General features: G+C 36.6%; 1 protein-coding gene and 1 long non-coding RNA gene across 5 annotated transcripts in view; one reads left to right on the top strand and one right to left on the bottom strand.

Annotated features, from left to right (window-relative positions):
- The window catches only part of LOC112823637 (uncharacterized), a 43,975-nt gene extending 29,059 nt beyond the window's left edge, over nt 1–14,916 (bottom strand). Inside the window, exon 1 of the long non-coding RNA XR_003208082.2 lies at nt 14,854–14,916. This is a non-coding gene — a long non-coding RNA (uncharacterized lncRNA). The remainder of the gene's footprint in view (nt 1–14,853) is intronic.
- Nucleotides 1–15,724, top strand: part of DYRK1A (dual specificity tyrosine phosphorylation regulated kinase 1A) — a 150,276-nt gene that overhangs the window by 68,631 nt on the left and 65,921 nt on the right. The window contains exon 1 of one of the 4 annotated variants that reach the window (XM_073890170.1): nt 12,259–12,278. The exons of the other annotated variants lie outside the window; for them this stretch is intronic. The gene's annotated coding sequence lies outside the window, so the exon portion shown is untranslated. Of the gene's footprint in view, nt 1–12,258; nt 12,279–15,724 lie in introns of those variants that run through there. 4 annotated transcript variants of the gene reach the window in all.

The raw sequence follows: 15,724 nt of genomic DNA, 5'->3' as shown, positions 1-15,724 counted from the left end.
GAGGACTGGCTGTGCAGCACATAGCTGTCTAGTAAATCCAGCCAACTCCCATCCCTTCTTCTACTCCAGTTTTCCTTTCTCACCCAGAATGGCACCTGCCACTGCTGCTGTGGTTCCTGGTGCCAGTTTTCAGCTGTAGGTCTGGCATTCCTTTGATTATTGATATGATTTCATTGGTCTTTAGTCTTGAAGAAATCTGTCAGAATCTTTGGTTCACTGTTAGGTCCCTATCCTATGCTTTAATCAATTGATTTTATTTCTGTGACTCTTTACTACTATTTTGGTGAATATTATGGATAATATGAATAAGTATGCTTAGTCTGTTTAGTGCTCTAGATTTTCTTTTTTAGAAGCACCCTCTTCTCCCAACTCAGGAAACTGAGCTTCTAGGTGTGGTGTTGGTTCCTTTCCTTGCTGGTGGTCTTAGGATTTTTTCAAGCACTACTCCAACTCTGTTTACTAGTGAATTCTGGTAGCAAAGTTGACCTTTGAATGATGCAGTTGAAAATCCCAGCATAACTTCTGACTCCCCAAGAACTTAACTAATAGCCTCCTGTTGACCAGAAGCCTTACAGATAATATAAAGTCAATTACCACATATTTTCTATGTTGTATGTATTATATACTATATTTTAAAAAATTAGCTGGAGAAAGAAAATGTTACTAAGAAAACCATAAGAGAAAATACATTCACAGTACTCTATGTATTAAAAAAAAAAAAAACCCTATATAAGTGGACTCGTGTAGTTCAAACCCATGTTGTTCAGAGGTCAAATGTATATATTAAGAAGGTAGGTGGCCTTTTTGGTCTCAGTAAAACTTACCTGCTTTAAGTGGTATACTTGAAGTGTAGCGCTTAAAGTTGTCCATGTGAGAAGCAGCTCTGTTGAAAGTCAACACCTGTACTTGTTTCTGCCTTTGTAACTTGTGATTTGGGCTCTGTTTGGAAGCACTTTTTTCTCTGTCCCTGACCTGTTCACATGTTTTATCTCCCTATGGACACAAATGGCCTCTCTTTGTTACCTCAATCTTTGGAGGATGGCTGCTTATGTCTTTAGGTGCTTCCCACCCAAGACTCTTGAAAGTGAACTTTTTAGGGGCGCCTGGCTGGCTTGGAAGAGCAAACAACTCTTGATGTCGGGGTTGTGACTTCAAGCCCCATGTTGGGTGTAGAGATTACTAAAAATAAATAAGCTTATAAAGAAAGTGAATTTTTCATAATGTTTGTTTTTTAAGTCAGACCAAATATACTCCCTAAATGTGTTCAGTCTCTCCTCTTGTTTTCATATGATACGGAAATTGACAAGTAAATATTTAATGCAGTTTAAGGTGGGGGTGCCTGGCTGGCTCAGTCAGTTAAGCATGTACCTTCAGCTTGGGTCATGATCCCAGGGTCCCTGGATCGAGCCCCATGTTGGGCTCCCTGCTCTTTGGGGAGCCTGCTTCTCCCTCTCCCTCTGCTGCTCCCCCTGCTTGTGCTCTCTCTCTCTCAGTCAAATAAAATCTTAAAAAAAAAATAATGCAGTTTAAGGTGAAGGCACTTAAGAACAATGAAACTTTCAGTTTTGTTTTTTTTTTAAGATTTTATTTATTTGAGAGAGAATGAGAGCACAAGCGGGGTAAAGGGCAGAGGGAGAAGCAGACTCCCCGCTGAGCAGGGACCCCCCCCCATGCGGGGTCTAGGATCATGACCCCGATGCAGGACTCTAGGATCATGACCCGAGCCAAAGGCAGACGCATAACCAACTGAGCCACCCAGGCGCCCCTGAAACTTTCAGTTTTATTGCCTTGATAAGCACAAGACAAAATGGGTTTTTAACCCCCAAGTTAATTTGCAAGAATCTTCTTTTGTTTTAGCAGTATGCATTAATTATGATAACATTTAGCTAAATAAAGGCTTGATCAGTCAACTTTTTTATTTCCACAATACCTGATGAGGGAGCAAAAATATATTTAATACACAACAGTGAGTATTCATAATGTTCTAGGTGTCTTTTTTGTTTCTGCAGGGGGAAGTGGAAGAAGATGGGATCATACCCCCAAATTGAATTAGTTGATCCACAGAAGTACAGTCCAAGATTTAAAAATTTATGTCTCTAATACAGATTTAAATAACAGTTTACCTTCTGTTTTTATAAGCGGACTTATGAGAATGAGGGGGGGAGGTGTGTGGAAAGCCTCAGGATAGCTCTTAAATTAGAGAGTATAGATAACCTACTGGGTTTAATCTTTTGTAAAAGAGGGTTAGCAAAACAAAATGGTGGCAGGCTTATTTTATGGAATGTGGTTTTACAGACTTGACCAAAGTAGTTGCTCAAAGTTTTTTGAATGTTTTCCAGATTAGATGGCTTCAAATCAAAAAAATGAAAACACATTTCTCTCTACTTGCCATTTTCCAAAACTATAAAGCTACATTGTATATCTCCATAAAGTACAAAATCAGTATGGTATGATTTGTTATTTCAGATAATCTTGGATGATTTATTACTTGGCATAATAATGGCCTGTTTAGACATATAGAGGGTAGAGCCTATTTATATATATTGAGCATCACTAACTGCAGATGAGAAGTTATCAATTACTTTAAATATTTTTCTTTTTACATTATAAGGGAGAGTACAATTGAGATTACTCTATTTAAAAATTTAATGATTAACTGTATACTTAGAAAATTTATTTTCTTTACTAGGAATTCTAAAATATAAATGTTATATAATGAAGATTTATTTAGTGAGTTAACTATTTTTCAACATTTTAAGTGTTTAATTTTGCATTCTAACAGTAATACTCACTGACACTTCTCCTAAACTCCACAATATAAGTAGCTTTAAAAATAATTGATGAGAGGGGTGCCTGGGTGGCTCAGTCGTTAAGCGTCTGCCTTCAGCTTAGGTCATGATCCCGGGGTCCTGGGATCGAGCCCCATATTGGGCTCTCTGCTAGACTGGGAGCCTGGTTTTCCCTCTCCCACTCCCCCTGCTTGTGTTCCCTCTCCAGCTGTCTCTCTCTCTCTCTCTCTCTCTCCATCCAATAAATAAAACCTTAAAAAAAAAAAAGAATTGATGAGAAACTAAACAACATTTAAATTCAGGATATTTTATCCTGGAGCACCTGTCACCAGGCAGACGATGTTTCCTGTGTCTCTAGGCCCCTAAAGAAAATAAGAGTACCAGGATTTTAATTTTTTCCCCCTTTAAGGATGGGAAAATTTTGTGATATGAAGAATGGTTAGGAGATGGACCAGGAAACAGCCCTTGTTTACATGGAAAATGCCTTTACTGCTGTTGATTGGAAGACAGGCTTAGGATTGCTTTATCAATGTGGAGGGAATAAGCCAAAATAGTAAAAACCCAGGGGTAAGAGTGTGAATTAAATTGATTTAAAAATCTTACCTTTTTATTTCTCTTCTTGCCTTTATCCTTAGTATTTTTTTTTTTTTTAAGATTTTATTTATTTGACAGAGACACACTGAGAGAGGGAACACTGCAGGGGGAGTGGGAGAGGGAGAAGCAGGCTTCCCACTGAGCAGGGAGCCTGATGCGGGGCTCCATCCCAGGATCCTGGGATCATGACCTGAGCCGAAGGCAGACACTTAAGGACTGAGCCACCCAGGTGCCTCTATCCTTAGTATTAAAGGAGGTTTGTTGAGCATTCTGGGTAGTTAAAAAACACACCAAATGATATCTAAAGTTTGAAGTAAATGGAGATTGAATCTTTCAGGGAATGGATTAAATGCTCTAGATTAGAGTGATTTGTAAACCTTTTTTAAGCCTTGGTTAATAGATGCTGTAAGTGATGGCATGGGGAATGATTCTGAGCTAATCTTTTTTGAAAGTATATTTAAATATAATTTTCATATGTACAGCAAACCAAGATACTTAATTGATACCTGAGTGATACATTGATTATTCATAGATACTGTGTTTGAAGATCGTTTGGGAGGACTTTGATTTTCACCTACAGGATCTTTATGCACTATTTTTCTAAAAGTATGGTTTCTTTTTTAATAGTATTAGATGATCTTTAAGGTTTCTTCCAGCTTTAAAGTTCAGTTATTGATCCCTCTCCTCCCTGTAAGAAGCTGACTCTGGTTTGGTTTCATTGGACTTTTAGTGATTTTCATCCAGAATCCCTCAGTAGAGAGAACATAAGAAATAAGGAGACAAGTGTGGGTGGTGGGTGCTTGAAGATGGTGGAAAAGTGGCTTCAGTTTTCTTAAAGGGGAAAATAATTTGCAGTGATATAGGACCAGCATGCTGTTTTCTTCCAGTCCGATGCTCAAAATCTGCTCTGTGTCTTAATTCAATATATTTTACAAATGCTGGAAGTCTTTCTGGAGACATTTACAAACATTGTGTGGAAAAACATATTTAAAAATTGCTAACTTCTCCGTGTGGGATGAATCTGTACTCCCATTTAGAAGGAGATAATTGCTACGATAGGTGGGACAAGTTGATCTATTTTAAAATAAAATTGTATCTTTTGTGAAGATAGAATTATAAGGCACAAATGGGAGCTGTCTCCTTGACATGTTTCAAAGCATTTCTCTGAATATGTGAGATTAAAGAAATTCTCTTAACTACTAAGAATTGTCTGAACACTGATGTTCTCTAAAACTATCTTTGTAGCTGTTAGGATGTACTGACAGAGGTTTTCTTTAATGTTTTATTCATTATTAGAAAATTTATATATGAATATAATGTGTTTATATTATGCTTATATCTTAGTTGAACTTGGTTTCAAGATGAGTCTTATTTACTTGGTCGCAATTTGCATATTCTGAGCCCTATAGGTTAATGCTTAATTTGAGTTTTATTGTTTTTAAATTATTTTTGAAATTATGTGTTAACATGCATCATAATTAAAAACAAAATGTTATTTCTCTTCAATCTGGTAAAGTTTAAGACTTCCAGCAAGCCATGTGTTCTGTTATGCCCACCTTTTATTTAGTCTTTCCATAAGAGAATAAATACCCTTTGTAGGATTCCTTTAAAATGTAATGTTTGAGAATCTATTTGAATGTATAGAAAGATATTTACATAATGCTTGCTTTTGAGTAGGTGGGGAAAAAGTTGAGATGTTGATCCCAGCTTCTGTTAGAAAAACTCCTGTCTATATAGTAGGAAGTTAAAATTACAACAAATACACTACTTTAACTGTATCTGGATGTATTACCATTGGATTGCTTTTGGAGTCAAAGGTAAAATATGATTTTAATCCTTTACAATTGCTGTTAATTTTGCTCTAAACCTGAAAGTGTTAACAGCAACTTGAAAATGTGACAAAGCTCAATTTCATTTCTTGTTTATTGCTTGTTTTCCTATTGGACAATTGGAAGTAGCTCTACCCTGGCAACTAAAATAGGCTATTTGCATAACCTAGTTTGATTGGCTAGCATTCCGACTAACAGTTCCAATCATATGGTGTCGGTTTAGTGGTAGGCTATGCTAATTAGCTGCTGTTGCTGGGGTTCAGGATGGTTTCTGTGTGCTGTTCTGCTGCATTGTGTTGCCTGGTGAGAGACATTGATAAATGAGTGTTTAATGATCTGCAGCAGTTCCCACTCACTGCGGGCAGGCGGATTTTAAGAACAGAAGTGGAAATAAGGATTTAATTGCTCTGTTAAATACTTGTAACCAAAATATGTGTATTATATTACAGAAGTTAACTTGTACAAAATCTTTATCTAATTAAATACTTTAGAACATTAAAGGGAAATATTTTAGCTTTGTCTCTTAAAATACAACTCAGGTAACAGCACTATGCACAGGTTTTCTAAAACCCTGTTCAGTAAAATTGATCATTTTTTTCTAGATTAGAAATAGTACTGTTGCAGTAAGTAGCATATTTGATTTTTCTCATGCTTTTGACCTTTTATAAAGGTACATGTTTGTTTTTAATAAATTGGTGCAAGGTTTTGGGCAGAATTTATCTTGTACTGCCTGTATAATCTAGCAAATAGGAGCATAAACTTGAGCTCCTGGTTCATGTTCTTCTGTTCAGATGGAAGATCAGGTGTTATTCACCACCTCCTGCTATTACTACCTTTCTAATTTAAGTCAGAGGTTTTTTAACTGTTGCTTATACTATATTATTTTTGGTTTACATTAAGTCTTTTTGGGGTACTGTTAGGGAGATTTTGTTGGAAATACATCACTCAGTGCTTTGTTCAAGGAACATAAAAGGTAAAGAATAAATACTTGCAAAGTTAGATAAAAATACAAAACAGTCATACAGAAAGTGCCATAAGGATTTATCTAGAAGAGTACAGGAAAAAAAAATCAGGCATTTTAAGGATAGGGACATGGGAAATGGGTTGAGTAGTCTGGGAAAGGCTTAAAGAGGAAACCCATAGAACTTGTGTTAAGGTTTTAAATATGGCTTAGGATTCAAAAAGCTGGAGAGTAATAGGAAAGAAGAACCTTTTAGTGTGAAGAAGAGATAGCAATCGAGTAAAAGTCATCTTTCTGATATTACTCATTTGTCCAGTATAGGTAGTCACATTGATTGATCAAGGCCCACCAGTATCTTAGCTATTTCAGTGCCTGGGGCAAGCAGGCTGGTTGTCATTCCCTTAAAATGAGAGCTGCAGTTTTTAGTGTTCTAATTCTCATTTTCTTTGGCTTTTATTCACTTTCTTTTGTGACAACCGGTGCTTTTCCGTTTTTGTGTCTGTTGGTTAAAGCATAGGACTTTTTAACTTTCTTTCATCCCTCCCTTCTGGCCCTAGAGGAATGAAACACAGAATGGCACCAAAAATAATTCATGTGAATTTAGATGTCTGTATCAAGTCTACAAACCTTCCCCTTTAATTGTTCTTTTATTTAAGAGCTTAGTTAAATTAGATAGACAAGCTAATTGGACAGTCTTACAGCCTTGTAAAGAATAAAAACAATTAAATATTAACATTTGATTTTCAAAATATTTTCCTAGGCATATATATTTTATTCACCTACATAGTCAAAGGAACATAGACTCTTGGGACTCAGGAAATTTATAAATCTAATGAAGGTGGTTGAGGTATGTCTTTAAACTGTATGACATGGTAGAGTATCAACAGTATAAGAGAAGTAGAAATTCAGAAGTGGGAGTGATCCTTTTTGGATTGGGAGTAGGAAAAGATTTGTGGTGGAAATGGTATTTTCCCTGGTCTTCGGGAATGGATAGGATTTTACAAGTGATGCTGTAAGTCTACAGGGTGTGGAGGATGCTATCTAGTTGAAGGTGGAGGCCTGTTTAGAACATTTTGTTGACTGAGGTTGATGGTAAAGAGACTATTGTTGAGGGCCATGAAGGGTGGACAGCATAGACTTTGAAGTTTCTCTTGTAAAAAGTGAGGGATTTAAAAATTCTTTTAGTTTTACTAAAACATGTTTTCTGTGAATGTTTATAAATTTCAAAATAGACCTTTCCTTGATTTTAAAATACTAAGGTATGATATTGAGTAATTTCAAGATGTTTGGTCTAAGCAACTGGAAGGTTTGAATTGCCATCACATGAGATGGGATATGCTATAAGAGAAGCAGAGAGAAGAGAGAAGGAGGGGGGGTGTACCTATAAAAAGTCATGTTTTGGATGGGTTGCAACTTTTTTTAACAGCCTTATTGTATTATAATTGATATATAATAATTTCACATGTAATAAACTTCCCCCTATTTAAAGTGTATGATTTGATGAATTTTGACATCACCCATGAAACTTTTACCACAACCAGGATAATGAACATATCCATTCCCCCTTCAAAAGTTTCCCTGTACTTCTTTTTAATTCTGTTTCTTGTTCCTTACCTCCTCCCCTCCACCCAGTCCCTAGGTGACTACCAATCTGTTTTCTGTTACGGCACATTAGTTCATTTTTTTCTAGAATTTCTGGTAAATGGAATCATACACTATGTTTTCCTTTTTTGTCTGGTTGTTTTCACTCAGCACGGTTACTTTGAGGTCCATCTGTGGTGTACCTATCTAGTTCATTTCTTTTCTTTTTTAAGATTTTTATTTATTTATTTGACAGAGAGACACAGCGAGAGAGGGAACACAAGCAGCGGGGAGTGGGAGAGGAAGAAGCAGGCTTCCCTGAGGAGCAGGGAGCCCAATGCAGGGCTCGATCCCAGGACCTCGGGGTCCTGACCTGAGCCGAAGGCAGACGCTTAATGACTGAGCCACCAAGGCGCCCCTAGTTCATTTCTTTATTACTGAGTAGTCATTGTGTGGATATATCACAATTTATCCATTCACTTGTTGAAAGGACATTGGGGTTGTTTGCAGTTTTTGATTGTTACAGATAAATTGCTATGAATATTAATGTACAAGTCCTTGCATGGTCATGTTTTCATTTGTTTTGGATAAAAACCTAATTATGAAATGACTGGATCATATGGCAGGTGTATGCTTCACTCTTTAAGAAACTGCTAAACTGTTTTCCAGGGTGGTTGTGCCAGTTTGTATTCCTACCAGCATTGTATAGGAGTTTCAGTTCTTCCACATCTTGCCATATTTGGTGTGGCCAGTCTTTCCAATTTTAGCCATTCTAGTAGGTGTGTAGTGATATCTCATTGTGTTTCCCGGTGATTAGTGATGTTGAACATCTTTGCATGTGCTTATTTGCTCTCTACATGTCGTCTTTGATGAAGTGTTTGTACAAATCTTTGATTTTTGTTCTTACTGTGGAGCTGTGAGAATTCTTTATCTGTTTTGGATATGTCCTTTATCAGATATGTGATTTACAAAGATTTTCTTGTAACCTATGGCTTATCTTTTAATTTTCTTTAAAAAGTGTTTTGAAAAACAGGTGTTTTACATTTTTATGAAGTATAATTTATTGATTTGATCTTCTATGGATCATGCTTTGGAAAACATTTGCCTAATTGTCCCAAGATCTTAAGATCCTGTTTTTCCCCCCTACAGATTTTATAGTTTTGGGTTTTACATTTAACTGTGATCCATTTGGAGTTAATATTTATAAATGGTTCTGCAAGGGGGAGCTAAAAGATCACTTTTTTTTTTTTTGCAAATGGATATCCAGTAATTCTAGAACCATTTGGCAAAGGACTGTTCTTTCTCCACTGAATTACCTTTGTATCTTTGTCAAAAATCAGTTGTGGGTCTGTTTCTGTTCTATTCCATTAATCTGTTGGTGTGTCTTGATGCCAATGCTGTATTGTCTTTATTACTATAGTCTCATAATACGTATTGACATCAGATAGTGTTCATCCTATGATTTTCTTCTTTAAAATTATGACTATTCTGTGTCCTTTGCATTTCCATATGAACTGTCAAATCATTTTGTGACTTTCTGTAAAGAAGCCTACTAGGATGTTGACTGGGACTGTGTTGAATCCATAGATAATTTTGGGAAGAGTTGACATCCTAAACAATGTAGAATCTTCAGACTCATGCACATAGTAAACTCTCCTTCTAATTAGATTTTTCTTTAATTTCTTAAATTTTTCTAATTTTTAGTGTGCAAGTCTTTGACATATTTTGTCCTATTTATATTTAAGTATTTCATATTTTTGATACTATTATTTTTTTTTTTTTAAAGTAGGCTCCATGCCCAGCACAGAGCCCAACACGGGACTCAAACTCAGGATGCTGAGATCATGACCTGAGCCAAGATCAAGAGTTAGACTTTTAACCTACTGAGCCATCTAGGCCACCCCTATTATAAATGGTTTTTAAATATTAGTTTCTAATTGTAGTTGCTAGTACATAGTCATACAGCTGATTTATGTACGTTGATCTTGTTTTCTGCAACTTTGCTATAAGTCACTTAATAATTCCAATAACTTTTTTTAAGATTTTTATTTGTTCATTTGACAGAGAAGACAGAGAACAAGCAGGGGAAGGAGCAGAGGGTGAGGGAGAAGCAGGCTTCCTGCTGAACAAGGAGCTCGACCTGGGGCTCGATCCCAGGGTTCTGGGATTATGACCTGAGCTGAAGGCAGATGCTTAACTGAGGCAACCAGGCACCCTCCAAAAGCTTTTGGTAGATTCTATCAGATTTTCTATGTGGATGATTCTGTTGTCTGTGACGAGAGACAGCTTTGCTTCCTCCTTTCCAGTTTGGTTATCTTGTATTTCTTTTTTTGCCTTTCTGCATTGGGTGGAATTCCATGGAATGTAGAATACATACAAAACATAGAATACAGTGTTGAATTGAAGTGATGAAAGAGGATTTCCTTGTCGATTTCCTTATTTTAAGAGAGGGAGACATTGTCAGCATCACTAAGTGATGCTAACTGTGGAGTCTTTGTCATTGTCCTCTATCAGATTGAGGAAGATCTTTTCTAGTCCTAGTTTGCTGAAAATCTTTTTTTTTTTTCTTTAAATCAAGAATGGATGTTGGATTTTGTCAGGTATTTTTTCTGCATCTATTGAGATTACCATGTGTTTTTTTTTTTTTAAGTTGATGAATAACATTCATTTCTGAATGCTAAACTGACATTGCATTTCTAAAATAAAGGCCACTTGGTAATGATATATTGTCCCTTTTTTTTAGATTGTAGGATTCAGTTTACTACAGTTTCGTTTAGAAGTTTTGCATCTTATGTTCATGAAAGTTAATTGCGGTTTCATTGACTTTCTATGTTGTTTTTTGTTTTCTGTTTGATTTCTATCTACTCTGGATCTTCATTATTATTTTTTTATTCTTTAACTTTGGATTTCATTTGCATATTTTTATTAAGGTAGAAAACAAGTCATTGATGTGGTATGTTTTGGTTTAAGTGACGCTGCTCTGTATTTTCTGTTTTTCCCATCTCTTTATTCCCACCTCCTCTTTCTGCCTTCTTTGGATTAATTGAATTTTTTTTATGTTTGATTTTTTTTTTCCTTTGTTGGGTTATTTATTTTAACTCTTGGTTTTTTTATTATTACTGTTATTTTTATTAACATATACTATTTGTTTCAGGGGTACAGGTCTGTGATTCATCAGTCTTAAACAATTCACAGCACTCACCATAGCACATACCCTCTCCAGTGTCTGTCATCCAGCCGCCCTATCCCTCCCACCCACCTCCACTCCAGCAACCCTGTTTGTTTCCTGAGGTTAAGAGTCTCTTATGGTTTGTCTCCCTCTCTGTTTTCATCTAGTTTGATTTTTCCCTCCCTTCCCCTATTATCCTCTGTCTTGTTTCTCGAATACCTCATATCACTGAGATCATATACTTCTTTCTCTGATTGACTTATTTCACTTAGCATAATACCCTCTAGTTCCATCCACGTTGTTGCAAATGGCAAGATGTCATTTTTTTTTTTGATGGCTGCATAATATTCCATTGTGTATATATACCACATCCTCTTTATCCATTCATCTATTGATGGACATCTAGGCTCTTTCCATGGTTTGGCTATTGTAGACATTCCTGCTATAAACATTGGGATGCAGGTGCCCCTTCAGATCCCTACATTTGTATCTTTGGGATAAATATCCAGTAGTGCAATTGCTGGGTCTTGGGTAGCTCTATTTTTAACTTTTTGAGGAACCTCCATACTGTTTTCCAGAGTGGCTGCACCAGCTTGCATTCCCACCAACAGTGTAGGAGGGTTCCCCTTTCTCCACATCCTCACCAACATCTGTCGTTTCCTGACTTACTAATTTTAGCCATTCTGACGGGTATGACGTGGTATCTCATTGAGGTTTTGATTTGGATTTCCCTGATGCCAAGCGATGTTGAGCACTTTTTCATGTGCCTGTTGGCCATTTGGATGTCTTCTTTGTAGAAATGTCTGTTCATGTCTTCTGCCCATTTATTGATTGGATTATTTGTTCTCTGGGTGTTGAGTTTGATAAGTTCTTTATGGATTTTGGATACTAGCCCTTTATCTGATATGTCATTTGCAAATATCTTCTCCCATTCTGTCAGTTGTCTTTTGGTTTTGTTGACTGTTTCCTTTGCTGTGCAAAAGCTTTTTTTTTTTTTTTTTTAAGATTTTATTTACTTATTTGACAGAGAGAGACACAGCAAGAGAGGGAACACAAGCAGGGGAAAGGGGAGAGGGAGAAGCAGGCTTCCTGCAGAGCAGGGAGCCTGATGCGGGGTTCGATCCCAGGACCCTGTGATCATGGCCTGAGCCTAAGGCAGACGTTTAACAACTGAGCCACCCAGGTACCCCTGTGCAAAAACTTTTGATCTTGATTAAGTCCCAGTAGTTCATTTTTGTCCTTGCTTCCCTTGCCTTTGGCAATGTTTCTAGGAAGAAGTTGCTGTGGCTGAGGTTGAAGAGGTTGCTGCCTGTGTTCTCCTCAAGGATTTTGATGGATTCCTGTCTCATATTTAGGTCTTTCATCCATTTTGTAACTCTTTGTTTTTTAATTTAGTGTTTGCCTTTTATTTTATCACATCCACCTTTCAGTGATATTACATCTGTTACATCACTTCACATAAAATGTATTGATCTTACCATAGTGTACTTTGATTTATCTTTTACTGGTCTTTTAGCTGTTTTTACATAGATTTTATCTGCACATATGTTATGAAACCCATACTACATTATTAGTATTTTTGTTTAAATAGTTCTCTTTTAATGAGACTTAATTAGAAAAATTGTTACACATTTACCCATGTAGTTCTCTTTTCTAATGTTCTTCATATTTTAATTATTTAGGTCTTCTTTCCATCTGAATTCATTTTCCTTCATCCTTAGTACTTCCTTTAACATGTTTTGTAGTGTAGGTCTCCTAGTGGCACATTCCTTCACCTTTTGTATATTTGAAAATGTTTTTATATCACTTTTGTTTTTGACATATTTTCACTGGGTATAAAAATGCTCGGTGATTCTTTTTTCTTTAAAGAATTTAAAGATGTTGCTCTGTTTGCTTGCATTGTTTCTTTGAAGAATTCTTTCATCCTTATTCTTGTTCCTTTCTACATACATGTCTTTTTTTCCCCTGCTGCTTTTAAGATTTTCTTTTTATCAGTTTTAAGCCATTTGAGTATGATGTACCTTGGTGTAGCTTTATGTTTCTAGAGCTTGGAATTTGTTGAATTTCTGGGCTATGGTTTTGTAGTGTTTATCACAATTGGAAAATTTTGGCTTTTGTTCTTCCAACATCTTGTCTGTTTACCTTTTATCAAGAAATTTAGTTACATATATGTTAGGGTATTTAAGATTGTCCCAAAACTTGAAGAATGTCTGTTAAATTTATTTTAATCTTCTTTTTAAGCTTTTATTTTTTTATTTTAGAGAGAGAGAGCATGAGCTGCGGGAGGAGCGGAGGGGGAGGGAGAGGGAGATATTCTCCAGAGACCCTGTGCTAAGCCCATAGCCTGATGTGGGCTTGATCCCATGACCTTCAGATCATGACCTGAGCTAAAACCAAGAGTCGGATGCTCAACCAGCTGAGCCACCCAGGTGCCCCTTAATCTTTTTTTTCTATTTATGTTTTGACAGCTAATTTAGGTGTTGAGTAGTTAGTTGGAATTCTTTTTATTGCTATCTTTTTATTGCTATTTATTCAGGTTCACCAGTCTTTTCTTTCGCAGTGTCTAATTTGTTAATCTCATCCAGTGTGTTTTTAATTTTACGCATTGTAGTTTTAATTTGTACAAGTTCAGTTTGTGTCTTTTAGAAAATATTTCTACAATTTCCCTTAACTATTTGAATATGTGGAATATGGTTATAATACTTGTTTTAATGTCTTTACCTGCTAATTCTAAGGGCTGTGTTAATTCCGGATTGATTTTTTTTCCTCTCATCATGGGTTGTGTTTTCCTGATTTTTTTCCATGCCTGGTAATTTTGATTGTGTGCCAGACATTTATGAATTTTTACTTTGTTGAGTGCTGAGTATTTTTACATTCTTATAAATTTTCTTGACCTTTTTTTCTGGGAAATAATTTGATCTTTTGAGTCAGACTTCTGAGATTTTGTAGGTAACACCAGCAAGTATTTAATCTAATTATTCCTCACTCCTGAGAAGACACTACCCTGTATAATTTATCTTGATGCTTCCTAGTCTGATTGTTTAGAGTGTGTGTGTGCGTGTGTGTGTTTGTTTTTTAAGATTTTATTTTTAAGTAATCTTTACACCCAACATGGGGCTCAAACTCACAACCCAGAGAGTAAGAGTTGCATGCTTTATTGGCTGAGCCAGCCAGTTTGTTGCCTAGCTTCTCATAGTTTGCTGGCCATCTTTGGCATTCCTTGGCTTCTGCTGCATTATCCTGATCTCTGCCTTCATCTTCATATGATGTACTTCCTGTGTGCGTGTCTGTCTCTGTGTCCAAATTTCTTTTTCTTGTAAGGGCACCAGTCAGATTAAGGCCCACCCTAATGACCTTATCTTAACTAATTATATCTGCAATGACCCTCTTCTAAATAAGGTCACATTCTGAAGTACTTGGGATGAGCACTTCAACATGTGTTTTGAGAGGACACAATTAAACCTGTAATACCCCCCACCCCCGACATACCACTTTTATGCTCTTAGAGTCTTACTTTTGTTCTTCCCTCCTCTTGGGCTGCCCATTTTCCTTTCCTCTGCATAGCTTACTTTAAAACCCCCTACTAGTCATAATTAATCTGTATTTAGAAGGCATTTTTATTGTGCTTTTTATTATAAGTATTTACATGGCTGTTTGTTGCATAGACTTGTAGGTTTTGAAGAACTGGAGGACTCACTTTTGGAACTGTGTCCTAGGTCTTTGCTCTCACCCTGGTACCACCGTAGTGCGTTATCACTAGTGGTTTCTTGAATGTATTAAGGATTGTGTCTAAGTAGACAAGTTGTAGGAGTGAAACATTTAAGCATTTAGGAAGGATTGTGGAGGCTCAAGAATCTGGGGTTAGGGAAGCCACTTGGGAGGTGTTCATAGTAAGCCAGACATGCACGAATGTATTAAACAAGTACTCACTGTGCTTGCTAAGTAGAGAATCCTCTAATAGGTGTTAGGAATAGGTAGACCTGTGAAGATACCAGAATCTGCCTTCTATTCTTACGGAATTTACTGTCTGTGAAGAGTTACGAGGTAAGAGAACAGAGAAGATGCATACAAAGGAATTTTCTATGGAACCCTAGACAAAACTTGAAGAATGATTAGTTATTCAGGGTAGAGAATGAAGAAGAGTCAAAGAAGCATGAGATTAAGCCTGGCTGAGTGAGAGAGTATTTTGTTAGCAGAAATGGGAGGTCAGGTAAAGGCCTTCTGTTCTAGGGAGGAAGATAGATAAAATGATAGATAAAATAAGGGGAAACTCTAAGTAAACATTCCACATTGCAGAAAATTCAGAAATGAATAATGAATGGTAAACATGGGTCTTGCTTTCTCATAAAAGAGAGCTCATGAGCAGTTAATTGGGTGGAGGGGCTGATGTTAGAGTCAAGAGCAGGGCTTCCTGCTCTTGGTGGGTGATATCCTGAAAATGTTTGAAGGAGGAGTGAAAGGGCTAGAGACCTGGGAGGGGATGCTGGGATGATCACTTCTATTTCACTGATGAGGAAGCTGGGGCACAGAAAGCTCAGAAGGGTGTTCAAGAACATAGGTTATAAGTGATGGAGCTAGAATTCAAACCTGGGCAGTATGGGTTTTTAGTTCTGTGCTTTTAGGCAGTACTCTGAGCTTGTCACTAATTTTTTTCTTTAAATCTACTCACTTATTTAATATGTCAGGTTTCTTTCATAAAGAAACTGGAATGCTATGAGAAAGTTAGAACATCAGCCTCACTTGGCCCTGTTGGAAGACAGGAATAAAAGTAAGAAAACCAGAGTAATTCTGTTAAATTCAT

This window comes from Callorhinus ursinus, unplaced genomic scaffold, assembly GCF_003265705.2.
Source record: "Callorhinus ursinus isolate GAN/ISIS: 27379988/994484 unplaced genomic scaffold, GSC_fseal_2.0 scaffold1, whole genome shotgun sequence".
Lineage (NCBI taxonomy): Eukaryota > Metazoa > Chordata > Mammalia > Carnivora > Otariidae > Callorhinus > Callorhinus ursinus.
The sequence above is the reverse complement of the archived record's forward strand: the minus strand, read 5'-3'. Positions and strand labels throughout refer to the sequence as shown.